We start from the raw sequence: 15,079 nt of genomic DNA, 5'->3' as shown, positions 1-15,079 counted from the left end.
GAAAGACCTAATTCTCCACCTCATCGCGACCGGAGGCCTCACATCCTTTGAAAACTCGAGAGGTCCGCGGAGATCAATGCTTCCCAAGGAGACGATGCCTGACTCCTCTTTAAAGTGGATAGGAGTCCCAGGATCCCTGTGGCACTTGGAAAGGGACCCTGGGTCTCCCACCTCACGTGGAGACGCGTCCCAATTGCCATGCCAAGACTCGAGGAGAATCCCGAGGTGTCCCTCGCACCTAGGAAGGAGTCCTGACGTCGCTGAACAAACACGTGTCTGGAAGGGCCCTCCCCGTCATAACTCGAGAATATACCACAGGTTCCGGCCGCAACTCGAGAAAAACCATGAGACTTCCCCCTCGCCACGAGATGAGGCCCGATTCCCCTGCACTGCGTGCAGAGCAATTCCGTGTTCCACATCAAACGTGAAAGGAGCCTTGATTTCCTTGATGGCACTCCAGAGAAAACCCAAGATCACTGTCTCAAGTCTAGAGGGATCCTGAGGTCAATGGAGCAACACGAAAGGGCTCCGCGGACCCCAAGTCAACTTGAGATGAGAGCTTAGTCCTTGGCTTCGACTCAAGAGGAACACCACCTTTCCACAAGCACCTCAAGAGGAGGCTTCTCTCAGCTACAGGTATGTGAGAGGGACCATGAGTTTGTGGCCTCAAGTGGAATGGACACCGAGATGCTCTGACTCGAAGTAAGGCCGGATATCCCTGCAGTGAATTGAATGCATGCTCGTCTTGCATCTCCCAAGACGAAGGGATGTCTGAATCCCTTGTGGAGACGACAGAGAAAGACCTAGTCCTCGGCCTCATCGCGACCGGAGGCCTCACATCCTTTGAAAAGTCGAGAGGTCTGCGGAGATCAATGCTTCCAAAGGAGATGATGCCTGACTCCTCTTGAAAATGGATAGGAGTCCCAGGATCCCTGTGGCACGTGGAAAGGTATCCTAGGTCTCCCGCCTCACGTGGAGACGCGTCCCAATTGCCATGCCAAGACTCGAGGAGAATCCCGAGGTGTCCCTCGCACCTTGGCAGGAGTCCTGACGTCGCTGAACAAACACGTGTCTGGAAGGGCCCTCCCCGTCGTAACTCGCGAATATACCCCAGGTTCCGGCCGCAACTCGAGAAAAACCATGAGACTTCCCCCTCGCCGCGACATGAGGCCCGATTCCCCTGCATTGCGTGCAGAGCAATACCGTGTTCCACATCAAACGTGAAAGGAGCCTTGATTTCCTTGATGGCACTCCAGAGAAAACCCAAGATCACTGTCTCAAGTCTAGAGGGATCCTGAGGTCACTGGACCAACAGGAAAGGGCTCCGTGGACCCCAAATCAACTCGAGATGAGAGCTTAGTCCCTGGCTTCGACTCAAGAGGAATACGAACATTCCACAAGCACCTCAAGAGGAGGCTTCTCTCAGCTACAGGTATATTTGAGGGACCCTGAGTTTGTGGCCTCAAGTGGAATGGACACCGAGATGCTCTGACTCGAAGTGAGGCCGGATATCCCTGCAGTGAATTGAATGCAGGCTCGTCTTGCATATCCCAAGACTTAGGGTTGTCTGAATCCGCTGTGGAGATGACAGAGAAAGACCTCGTTCTCCGCCTCATCGAGAACGGAGGCCTCACATTCTTTGAAAACTGGAGAGGTCCGCGGAGATCAATGCTTCCAAAGGAGACGATGCCTGACTGCTCTTGAAAATGGATAGGAGTCCAAGGATCCCTGTGGTACGAGGAAAGGGACCCTGGGTCTCCCACCTCACGTGGAGACGCGTCCAAATTGCCATGCCAAGACTCGAGGAGAATCCCGAGGTGTCCCTCGCACCTAGGCAGAGGTCCTGACGTCGCTGAACAAACACGTGTCTGGAAGGGCCCTCCCCGTCGTAACTCGAGAATATACCCCAGGTTCCAGCCGCAACTCGAGAAAAACCATGAGCCTTCCCCCTTGCGGCGAGATGAGGCCCGATTCCCCTGCACTGCGTGCAGAGCAATTCTGTGTTCCACATCAAACGTGAAAGGAGCCTTGATTTCCTTGATGGCACTCCAGAGAAAACCCAAGATCACTGTCTCAAGTCTAGAGGGATCCTGAGGCCACTGGAGCAACACGAAAGGGCTCCGTGGACCCCAAATCAACTCGAGATGAGAGCTTAGTCCCTGGTTTCAACTCAAGAACAATACCAACTTTCCACAAGCACCTCAAGAGGAGGCTTCTCTCAGCTAAAGGTATGTGAGAGGGACACTGAATTTGTGACCTCAAGTGGAATGGACACCGAGATGCTCTGAATCGAAGTAAGGCCGGATATCCCTGCAGTGAATTGAATGCAGGCTCGTCTTGCATCTCGCAAGACGAAGGGATGTCTGAATCCCCTGTGGAGACCACAGAGAAAGACCGAGTTCTCCGCCTCATCGCGACCGGAGGCCTCACATCCTTTGATAACTCGAGAGGTCCGCGGAGATCAATGCTTCCAAAGGAGACGATGCCTGACTCCTCTTGAAAATGGATAGGAGTCCCAGGATCCCTGTGGCACGTGGAAAGGGACCCTGAGTCTCCCGCCTCCCGTGGAGACGCGTCCCAATTGCCATGCCAAGACTCGAGGAGAATCCCGAGGTGTCCCTCGCACCTAGGCAGGAATCCTGACGTCGCTGAACAAACACGTGTCTGGAAGGGCCCTCCCCGTCATAACTCGAGAATATACCCCAGGTTCGGGCCGCAACTCGAGAAAAACCTTGAGATTTCCCCCTCGCCGCGAGTTGAGGCCCGATTCCCCTGCACTGCATGCAGAGCAATTCCGTGTTCCACATCAAGAGTGAAAGGAACCTTCATTTCCTTGATGGCACTCCAGAGAAAACCCAGGTTCACTCTCTCAAGTCTAGAGGGATCCTGAGGTCACTGGAGCAACACGAAAGGGCTCCGTGGAACCCAAATCAACTCGAGATGAGAGCTTAGTCCCTGCCTCGACTCAAGAGGAATACCAACTTTCCACAAGCACATCAAGAGGAGGCTTCTCTCAGCTACAGGTATGTGAGAGGGACCCTGAGTTTGTGGCCTCAAGTGGAATGGACACCGAAATGCTCTGACTCGAAGTAAGGCCGGATATCCCTGCAGTGAATTGAATGCAGGCTCGTCTTGCATCTCCCAAGACGAAGGGATGTCTGAATCCCCTGTGGAGACCACAGAGAAAGACCTAGTCCTCCGCCTCAACGCCAACGGAGGCCTCACATCCTTTGAAAACTCGAGCGGTCCGAGGAGATCAATGCTTCCAAAGGAGACGATGCCTGACTCCTCTTTAAAGTGGATAGGAGTCCCAGGATCCCTGTGTCACGTGGAAAGGGACCCTGGGTCTCCCGCCTCACGTGGAGACGCGTCCCAATTGCCATGCCAAGACTCGAGGAGAATCCCGAGGTGTCCCTCGCACCTAGGCAGGAGTCCTGACGTCGTTGAACAAACACGTGTCTGGAAGGGCCCTCCCCGTCGTAACTCGAGAATATACCCCAGGTTCCGTCAGCAACTCGAGAAAAACCATGAGACTTCCCCCTCGCCGAGAGATGAGGCCCGAATCCCCTGCACTGCGTGCAGAGCAATTCCGTGTTCCACATCAAACGTGAAAGGAGCTTTGATTTCCTTGATGGCACTACAGAGAAAACCCAAGATCTCTGTCTCAAGTCTAGAGGGATCCTGAGGTCACTGGAGCAACACGAAAGGGATCCGTGGACCCCAAATCAACTCGAGATGAGAGCTTAGTCCCTGCCTCGACTCAAGGGGAATACCAACTTTCCACAAGCACCTCAAGAGGAGGCTTCTCTGAGCTACAGGTATGTGAGAGGGACCCTGAGTTTGTGGCCTCAAGTGGAATGGACACCGAGATGCTCTGACTCGAAGTAAGGCCGGATATCCCTGCAGTGAATTGAATGCAGGCTCGTCTTGCATCTCCCAAGACGAAGGGATGTCTGAATCCCCTGTGGAGACCACAGAGAAAGACCTAGTCCTCCGCCTCAACGCGAACGGAGGCCTCACATCCTTTGAAAACTCGAGAGGTCCGAGGAGATCAATGCTTCCAAAGGAGACGATGCCTGACTCCTCTTGAAAGTGGATAGGAGTCCCAGGATCCCTGTGGCACGTGGAAAGGGACCCTGGGTCTCCCGCCTCACGTGGAGACGCGTCCCAATTGCCATGCCAAGACTCGAGGAGAATCCCGACGTGTCCCTCGCACCTAGGCAGGAGTCCTGACGTCGCTGAACAAACACGTGTCTGGAAGGGCCCTCCCCGTCGTAACTCGAGAATATACCCCAGGTTCCGGCCGCAACTCGAGAAAAACCATGAGACTTCCCCCTCGCCGCGAGATGAGGCCGGATTCCCCTGCACTGCCTGCAGAGCAATTCCGTGTTCCACATCAAACGTGAAAGGAGGCTTGATTTCCTTGATGGCACTCCAGAGAAAACCCAAGATCACTGTCTCAAGTCTAGAGGGATCCTGAGGTCACTGGAGCAACACGAAAGGGCTCCGTGGACCCCAATTCAACTCGAGATGAGAGCTTAGTCCCTGGCTTCGACTCAAGAGGAATATCAAATTTCCACAAACACCTCAAGAGGAGGCTTCTCTCAGCTACAGGTATGTGAGAGGGACCCTGAGTTTGTGGCCTCAAGTGGAATGGACACCGAGATGCTCTGACTCGAAGTAAGGCTGGATATCCCTGCAGTGAATTGAATGCAGGCTCGTCTTGCATGTCCCAAGTCGAAGGTATGTCTGCATCCCCTGTGGAGACCACAGAGAAAGACCTAGTTCTCCGCCTCATTGCGACCGGAGGCCTCACATCCTTTGAAAACTCGAGAGGTCCGCGGAGATCAATGCTTCCAAAGGAGACGATGCCTGACTCCTCTTGAAAATGGATAGGAGTCCCAGGATCCCTGTGGCACGTGGAAAGGGACACTGTGTCTTCCGCCTCACGTGGAGATGTGTCCCAATTGCCATGCCAAGACTCGAGGAGAATCCCGAGTTCTCCCTCACACCTAGGCAGGAGTCCTGACGTCGCTGAACAAACACGTGTCTGGAAGGGCCCTCCCCGACGTAACTCGAGAATATACCCCAGGTTCCGGCCGCAACTCGAGAAAAACCATGAGACTTCGCCCTCGCCGCGAGATGAGGCCCGATTCCCCTGCACTGCGTGCAGCACAATTCCGTGATCGACATCAAACGTGAAAGGAGCCTTGATTTTACTGATGGCACTCCAGACAAAACAAAAGATCACTGTCTCAAGTCTAGAGGGATCCTGAGGTCACTGGAGCAACACGAAAGGGCTCCGTGGACCCCAAATCTACTCGAGATGAGAACTTAGTCCCTGGCTTCGACTCAAGAGGAATTCCAACTTTCCACAAGCACCTCAAGAGGAGTCTTCTCTCAGCCACAGGTATGTGACAGGGACACTGAGTTTGTGGCCTCATGTGGAATGGACAACGAGATGCACTGATTCGAAGTAAGGCCGGATATCCCTGCAGTGAATTGAATGCAGGCTCGTCTTGCATCTCCCAAGACGAAGTGATGTCTGAATCCCTTGTGGAGACCACAGAGAAAGACCTAGTTCTCCGCCTCATTGCGACCGGAGGCCTCACATAATTTGAAAACTCGAGAGGTCCGGGGAGATCAATGCTTCCAAAGGAGACGATGCCTGACTCTTCCTGAAAATGGATAGGAGTCTCAGGATCCCTTTGGCACGTGGAAAGAGACACTGGGTCTTCCGCCTCACGTGGAGACCCGTCCCAATTGCCATGCCAAGACTCGACGAGTATCCCGAGGTGTCCCTCGCACCTAGGCAGGAGTCCTGACTTCGCTGAACAAACACGTGTCTGGAAGGGCCCTCCCCGTCGTAACTCGAGAATATACCCCAGGTTCCGGCCGCAACTCGAGAAATACAAGGAGACTTCCCCCTTGCCGCTAAATGAAGCCCGATTCTTCTGCACTGCGTGCAGAGCAATTCCGTGTTCCACATCAAACGTGAAAGGAGCCTTGATTTCCTTGATGGCACTCCAGAGAAAACCCAAGATTACTCTCTCAAGTCTAGAGGGATCCTGAGGTCACTATAGCAACACGAAACATCTCCTGGACCCCAAATCAACTCGAGATGAGAGCTTAGTCCCTGGCTTCGACTCAAGAGGCATACCAACTTTCCACAAGCACCTTAAGAGGAGGCTTCTCTCAGCTATAGGTATGTGAGAGGGACCCTGAGTTTTTGGCCTCAAGTGGAATGGACACCGAGATGCTCTGACTCGAAGTTAGGCCGGATATCCCTGCAGTGAATTGAAAGCAGGCTCATCTTGCATCTCCCAAGACGAAGGGATGTCTGCATCCCCTGTGGAGACCACAGAGAAAGACCTAGTTCTCCGCCTCATCGCGACCGGAGGCCTCATATCATTTGAAAACTCGAGAGGTCCGCGGAGATCAATGCTTCCAAAGGAGACGATGCCTGACTCCTCTTGAAAATGAATAGGAGTCCAAGGATCCATGTGGCATGTGGAAAGGGACGCTGGGTCTCCCGCCTCGCGTGGAGACGCGTCCCAATTGCCATGCCAAGACTCGAGGAGAATCCCGAGGTGTCCCTCGCACCTAGGCAGGAGTCCTGACGTTGCTGAACAAATAAATATCTGGAATTGCCCTCCCAGTCGTAACTCGAGGATATATCCCAGGTTCCGGCCGCAAATCGAGAAAAACCATGAGACTTCCCCCTCACAGCGAGATGAGGCCCGATTCCAATGCAATGTGTGCAGAGCAATTCCGTGTTCCACATCAAACGTGAAAGGAGCCTTGATTTTCTTGATGGCACTCCAGAGAAAACCCAAGATCACTGGCTCAAGTCTAGAGGGATCCTGAGGTCACTGGAGCAACACGAAATGGCTCCGTGGACCCAAATCAACTCAAGATGAGAGCTTAATCCCGACTTCGACTCAAGAGGAATACCAACTTTCCACAAACACCTCAAGAGGAGGCTTCTCTCAGCTACAGGTATGTGAGAGTGACCCTGAGTTTGTGGCCTCAAGTGGAATGGACACCGAGATGCTCTGACTCGAATTAAGGCCGGATATCCCTGCAGTGAATTGAATGCAGGCTCGTCTTGCATTTCCCCAGACGAAGGGATGTCTGAATCCCCTGTGGAAACGACAGAGGAAGACCTAATTCTCCGCCTCATCGCGACCGGAGTCCTCACATCCTTTGAAAACACGAGAGGTCCGCGGAGATCAATGCTTCCAAAGGAGACGATGCCTGACTCCTCTTGAAAATGGATAGGAGGCCCAGGATCCCTGTGGCACGTGGAAAGGGACACTGGGTCTCCCGCCTCACGTGGAGACGCGTCCCAATTGCCATGCCAAGACTCGAGGAGAATCCCGAGGTGTCCTCGCACCTAGGCAGGAGTCCTGACGTCGCTGAACAAACACGTGTTTGGAAGGGCCCTCCCCGTCGTAACTCGAGAATATACCCCAGGTTCCGGCCGCAACTGGAGAAAAACCGTGAGACTTCCCCCGCGCCGCGAGATGAAGCCCGATTCCCCTGCACTGCGTGCAGAGCAATTCCGTGTTCCACATCAAACGAGAAAGGAGCCTTGATTTCCTTGATGGCACTCCAGAGAAAACCCAAGATCACTGTCTCAAGTCTAGAGGGATCCTGAGGTCACTGGAGCAACAGGAAAGGGCTCCGTGGACCCCAAATCAACTCGAGATGAGAGCTTAGTCCCTGGCTTCGACTCAAGAGGAATACCAACTTTCCACAAGCACCTCAAGAGGAGGCTTCTCTCAGCTACAGGTATGTGAGCGGGACCCTGAGTTAGTGGCCTCAAGTGGAATGGACACCGAGATGCTCTGACTCGAAGTAAGGCCGGATATCCCTGCAGTGAATTGAATGCAGGCTCATCTTGCATCTCCCAAGACGAAGGGATGTCTGAATCCCCTGTGGAGACCACAGAGAAAGGCCTAGTTCTCCGCCTCATCGCGACAGGAGGCCTCACATCCTTTGAAAACTCGAGACTTCCGCGGAGACCAATGCTTCCAAAGGAGAGGATGTCTGACTCCTCTTGAAAATGGATAGGAGTCCCAGGATCCCTGTGGCACGTCGAAAGGGAACCTGGGTTTCCCGCCTCACGTGGAGACACGTCCCAATTGCCATGCCAAGACTCGAGGAGAATCCCGAGGTGTCCCTCGCACCTAGGCAGGAGTCCTGACGTCGCTGAACAAACACGTGTCTGGAAGGGCCCTCCCCGTCGTAACTCGAGAATATACCCCAGGTTCCGGCCGCAACTAGAGAAAAACCATGAGACTTCCCACTCGCCGCGAGATGAGGCCCGATTCCCCTGCACTGCGTGCAGAGCAATTCCGTATCCCACATTAAACGTGAAAGGAGCCTTGATTTCCTTGATGGCACTCCAGACAAAACAAAAGTTCACTGTCTCAAGTCTAGAGGGATCCTGAGGTCACTGGAGCAACACGAAAGGGCTCCGTGGACCCCAAATCTACTCGAGATGAGAACTTAGTCCCTGGCTTCGACTCAAGAGGAATTCCAACTTTCCACAAGCACCTCAAGAGGAGTCTTCTCTCAGCCACAGGTATGTGACAGGGACACTGAGTTTGTGGCCTCATGTGGAATGGACAACGAGATGCACTGATTCGAAGTAAGGCCGGATATCCATGCAGTGAATTGAATGCACGCTCGCCTTGCATCTCCCAAGACGAAGGGTTGTCTGAATCCCCTGTGGAGACCACAGAGAAAGACCTAGTCCTCCGCCTCATCCCGACCGGAGGCCTCACATCCTTTGAAAACTCGAGAGGTCCGCGGAGATCAATGCTTTCAAAGGAGACGATGCCTGACTCCTCTTGAAAATGGATGGGAGTCCCAGGATCCCTGTGGCACGTGGAAAGGGACCATGGGTCTCCCGCCTCACGTGGAGACGCGTCCCAATTGCCATGCCAAGACTCGAGGTTAATCCCGAGGTGTCCCTCGCACCTAGGCAGGAGTCCTGACGTCGCTGAGCAAACACGTGTCTGGAAGGGCCCTCCCCGTCGTAACTCGAGAATATACCCCAGGTTCCGGCCTAAACTCGAGAAAAACCATGAGACTTCAACCTCGCCCCGAGATGAGGCCCGATTTCCCTGCACTGCATGCAGAGCAATTCCGTGTTCCACATCAAACGTGAAAGGAGCCTTGATTTCCTTGATGGCACTCCAAAGAAAACCCAAGATCACTGTCTCAAGTCTAGAGGGATCCTGAGGTCACTGGAGCAACAGGAAAGGGCTCCATGGACCCCAAATCAACTCGAGATGAGAGCTTAGTCCCCGGCTTCGACTCAAGAGGAATACCAGCTTTCCACAAGCACCTCAAGAGAAGGCCTCTCTCAGCTACAGGTATGTGAGAGGGACCCTGAGTTTGTGGCCTCAATTGGAATGGACACCGAGTTGCTCTGAATTGAAGTAAGGCCGGATATCCCTGCAGTGAATTCAATGCACGCTCGTCTTGCATTTCCCAAGACGAAGGGATGTCTGCATCCCCTGTGGAGACCACAGAGAAAGACCTAATTCTCCGCCTCATCGCGACCGGAGGCCTCACATCCTTTGAAAACTCGAGGGGTCCGCGGAGATCAATGCTTTCAAAGGAGACGATGCCTGACTCCTCTTGAAAATGGATGGGAGTCCCAGGATCCCTGTGGCACGTGGAAAGGGACCATGGGTCTCCCGCCTCACGTGGAGACGCGTCCCAATTGCCATGCCAAGACTCGAGGTGAATCCCGAGGTGTCCCTCGCACCTAGGCAGGAGTCCTGACGTCGCTGAGCAAACACGTGTCTGGAATGGCCCTCCCCGTCGTAACTCGAGAATATACCCCAGGTTCCGGCCGCAACTCGAGAAAAACCATGAGACTTCCCCCTCGCCGCGAGATGAGGCCCGATTCCCCTGCACTGTGTGCAGAGCAATTCCGTCTTCCACATCAAACGTGAAAGGAGCCTTGATTTCCTTGATGGCACTCCAGAGAAAACCCAAGATCACTGTCTCAAGTCTAGAGGGATCCTGAGGTCACTGGACCAAGACGAAAGGGCTCCGTGGACCACAAATCAACTCGAGATGAGAGCTTAGTCCCTGGCTTCGACTCAAGAGTCATACCAACTTTCCACAAGCACCTCAAGAGGAGGCTTCTCTCAGCTACTAGTATGTGAGAGGGACCTTGAGTGTGTGGCCTGAAGTGGAATGGACACGGAGATGCTCTGACTCGAAGTAAGGCCGGATATGCCTGCAGTGAATTGAATGCAGGCTCGCCTTGCATCTCCCAAGACGAAGGGTTGTCTGAATCCCCTGTGGAGACCACAGAGAAAGACCTAGTTCTCCGCCTCATCGCGACCGGAGGCCTCACATCCTTTGAAAACTCGAGAGGTCCACGGAGATCAATGCTTAGAAAGGAGACGATGCCTGACTCCTCTTGAAAATGGATAGGAGTCCCAGGATCCCTGTGGCACGTGGAAAGGGACACTGGGTCTTCCGCCTCACGTGGAGATGCGTCCCAAATTCCATGCCAAGACTGGAGGAGAATCCCGAGGTGTCCCTCTCACCTAGGCAGGAGTCCTGACGTCGCTGAACAAATACGTGTCTGGAAGGGGCCTCCCCGTCATAACTCGAGAATATACCCCAGGTTCCGGCCACAACTCGAGAGAAACCATGAGACTTAGCCCTCGCCGCGAGATGAGGCCCGATTCCCCTGCACTGCGTGCAGCACAATTCCGTGATCGAGATCAAACGTGAAAGGAGCCTTGATTTTATTGATGGCACTCCTGAGAAAACCCAAGAACACTGTCTCAAGTCTAGAGGGATCCTGAGGACACTGTAGCAACAGGAAAGGGCTCCAAGGACCCCAAATCAACTCGAGATGAGAGCTTAGTCCCTGGCTTCGACTCAAGAGGAATACCAACTTTCCACAAGCACCTCAAGAGGAGGCTTCTCTCAGCTACAGGTATGTGAGAGGGACCCTGAGTTTGTGGACTCAAGTGGAATGGACACCGAGATGCTCTGAATTGAAGTAAGGCCGGATATCCCTGCAGTGAATTGAATGCAGGCTCGTCTTGCATCTCCAAGAAGAAGGGATGTCTGAATCCCCTGTGGAGACCACAGAGAAAGACCTAGTTCTCTGCCTCATCGCGACCGGAGGCCTCACATCCTTTGAAAACTCGAGAGGTCCGCGGAGATCAATGCTTCCAAAGGAGACGATGCCTGACTCCTCTTGCAAATGGATCGGAGTTCCAGGATACCTGTGGCACGTGGAAAGGGACCCTGGGTCTCCCGCCTCACGTGGAGACGCGTCCCAATTGCCATGCCAAGACTCGAGGAGAATCCCGAGGTGTCCCTCGCACCTAGGCAGGAGTCCTGACGTCGCTGAGCAAACACGTGTCTGGAAGGGTCCTCCCCGTCGTAACTCGAGAATATACCCCAGGTTCCGGCCGCAACTCGAGAAATATCAGGAGACTTCCCCCTTGCCGCTAGATGAAGCCCGATTCCCCTGCACTGCGTGCAGAGCAATTCCGTGTTCCACATCAAACGTGAAAGGAGCCTTGATTTCCTTGATGGCACTCCAGAGAAAACCCAAGATTACTCTCTCAAGTCTAGAGGGATCCTGAGGTCACTATAGCAACACGAAACATCTCCTGGACCCCAAATCAAATCGAGATGAGAGCTTATTCCCTGGCTTCGACTCAAGAGGCATACCAACTTTCCACAAGCACCTCAAGAGGAGGCTTCTCTCAGCTATAGGTATGTGAGAGGGACCCTGAGTTTTTGGCCTCAAGTGGAATGGACACCGATATGCTCTGACTCGAAGTAAGGCCGGATATCCCTGCATTGAATTGAATGCAGGCTCATCTTGCATCTCCCAAGACGAAGGGATGTCTGCATCCCCTGTGGAGACCACAGAGAAAGACCTAGTTCTCCGCCTCATCGCGACCGGAGGCCTCATATCATTTGAAAACTCGAGAGGTCCGCGGAGAACAATGCTTCCAAAGGAGAAGATGCCTGACTCCTCTTGAAAATGGATAGGATTCCCAAGATCCCTGTGGCACGTGGAAAGGGACCCTGGGTCTCCCACCTCACGTGGAGACGCATCCCTGTTGCCATGCCAAGACTCGACGAGAATCCCGAGGTGTCCCTCGCACCTAGGCAGGAGTCCTGACATCGCTTAACAAACACGTGTCTGGAAGGGCCCTCCCCGTCGTAACTCGAGAATATACCCCAGGTTCCGGCCACAACTCGAGCAAAGCCATGAGATTTTCACCTCGCCGCGAGATGAGGCCCGATTTCCCTGCACTGCATGCAGAGCAATTCCGTGTTCCACATCAAACGTGAAAGGAGCCTTGATTTCCTTGATGGCACTCCAGAGAAAACCCAAGATCACTGTCTCAAGTCTAGAGGGATCCCGAGGTCACTGGAGCAACACGAAAGGGCTCCGTGGACACCAAATCAACTCGAGATGAGAGCTTAGTCCCTGGCTTCGACTCAAGAGGCATACCAACTTTCCACAAGCACCTCAAGAGGATGCTTCTCTCAGCTACAGGTATGTGAGAGGGACCCTGAGTTTGTGGCCTCAGGTGGAATGGACACCGAGATGCTCTGACTCGAAGTAAGGCCGGATATCCCTGCAGTGAATTGAAAGCAGGCTCGTCTTGAATCTCCCAAGACGAAGGGATGTCTGAATCCCCTCTGGAGTCCACAGAGAAAGACCTAGTTCTCCGCCTCATCGCGACCGGAGGCCTCACATCGTTTGAAAACTCGAGAGGTGCGCGGAGATCAATGCTTCCAAAGGAGACGATGCCTGACTCCTCTTGCAAATGGATCGGAGTCCCAGGATCCCTGTGGCACGTGGAAAGGGACCCTGGGTCTCCCGCCTCACGTGGAGACGCGTCCCAATTGCCATGCCAAGACTCGAGGAGAATACAGAGGTGTCCCTCGCACCTAGGCAGGAGTCCTGACGTCGCTGAACAAACACGTGTCTGGAAGGGCCCTCCCCGACGTAACTCGAGAATATACCCCAGGTTCCGGCCGCAACTAGAGAAAAACCGTGAGACTTCCCCCTCGCCAGGAGATGAGTCCCGATTCCGCTACACTGCGTGCAGAGCAATTCCGTATCCCACATCAAACGTGAAAAGAGCCTTGATTTCCTTGATGGCACTCCAGAGAAAACCCAAGATCACTGTCTCAAGTCTAGAGGGATCCTGAGGTCACTGTATCAACACGAAAGGGCTGTGCAGACCCAAATCACATCGAGATGAGAGGTTAGTCCCTGGCTTCGACTCAAGAGGAATACCAACTTTCCACAAGCACCTCAGGGGAGGCTTCTCTCAGCTACAGGTATGTGAGAGGGACCCTGAGTTTGTGGCCTCAAGTGGAATGGACACCGAGATGCTCTGACTCGAAGTAAGGCCGGATATCCCTGCAGTGATTTGAATGCAGGCTCGTCTTGCATCTCCCAAGACAAAGGGATGTCTGCATCCCCTGTGGAGACCAGAGAGAAAGACCTAGTTCTCCGCCTCATCGCGACCGGAGGCCTCACATCCTTTGAAAATTCGAGAGGTCCGCGGAGATCAATGCTTCCAACGGAGACGATGCCTGACTCCTCTTGAAAATGGATAGGAGTACCAGGAGCCGTGTGGCATGTGGAAAGGGACACTGGGTCTCCCGCCTCACGTGGAGACGCGTCCCAATTGCCATGCCAAGACTCGAGGAGAATCCCGAGGTGTCCCTCGCACCTAGGCAGGAGTCCTGACGTCGCTGAACAAACACATGTCTGGAAGGGCCCTCCCCGTCGTAACTCGAGAATATACCCCAGGTTCCGGCCGCAACTGGAGAAAAACCGTGAGACTTCCCCCGCGCCGCGAGATGAAGCCCAATTCCCCTGCACTGCGTGCAGAGCAATTCCGTGTTCCACATCAAACGAGAAAGGAGACTTGATTTCCTTGATGGCCCTCCAGAGAAAACCCAAGATCACTGTCTCAAGTCTAGAGGGATCCTGAGGTCACTGGAGCAACACGAAAGGGCTCCATGGACCCCAAATCAACTCTAGATGAGAGCTTATTCCCTGGCTTCGACTCAAGAGGAATACCAATTTTCCACAAGCACCTCAAGAGGAGGCTTCTCTCAGCTACAGGTATGTGAGAGGGACCCTTAGTTTGTGGCCTCAAGTGGAATGGACACCGAGATGCTCTGACTCGAAGTAAGGCCGGATATCCCAATAGTTAATTGAATGCAGGCTTGTCTTGCATCTCCCAAGACGAAGGGATGTCTCAATCTACTGTGGAGACGACAGAGAAAGACCTAGTCCTCCGCCTCATCGAGACCGGAGGCATCACATCCTTTGAAAACTCGAGAGGTCTGCTGAGGTCAATGCTTCCAAAGGAGACGATGTCTGACTCCTCTTGAAAATGGATAGGAGTCCCAGGATCCCTGTGGCACGTGGAAAGGGACACTGGGTCTCCCTCCTCACGTGGAGACGCGTCCCAATTGCCATGCCAAGACTCGAGGAGAATCCCGAGTTGTCCCTCGCACCTAGGCAGGAGTCCTGACGTCGCTGAACAAACACGTGTCTGGAAGGGGCCTCCCCGTCGTAACTCGAGAATATACCCCAGGTTCCGGCCGCAACTCGAGAAAAACCATGAGACTTCCCCCTCGCCGCGAGATGAGGCCCGATTTTCCTGCACTGCGTGCAGATCAATTCCCTGTTCCACATCAAACGTGACAGGAGCGTTGATTTCCTTGATGGCACTCCAGAGAAAACCCAAGATCACTGTCTCAAGTCTAGAGGGATCCTGAGGTCAATGGAGCAACACGAAAGGGCTCCGTGGACCCCAAATCAACTCGAGATGAGAGCTTAGTCCCTTGCTTCGACTCAAGAGGAATACCAACTTTCCACAAGCACCTCAAGAGGAGGCTTCTCTCCGCTACAGGTATGTGAGAGGGACACTGAGTTTGTGGCCTCAAGTCGAATGCACACCGAGATGCTCTGACTCGAATTAAGGCCGGATATCCCTGCAGTGAATTGAATGCAGGCTCGTCTTGCATCTCCCAAGAC

This window comes from Dama dama, chromosome 3, assembly GCF_033118175.1.
Source record: "Dama dama isolate Ldn47 chromosome 3, ASM3311817v1, whole genome shotgun sequence".
Lineage (NCBI taxonomy): Eukaryota > Metazoa > Chordata > Mammalia > Artiodactyla > Cervidae > Dama > Dama dama.
Note: the sequence above shows the minus strand (reverse complement) of the source record.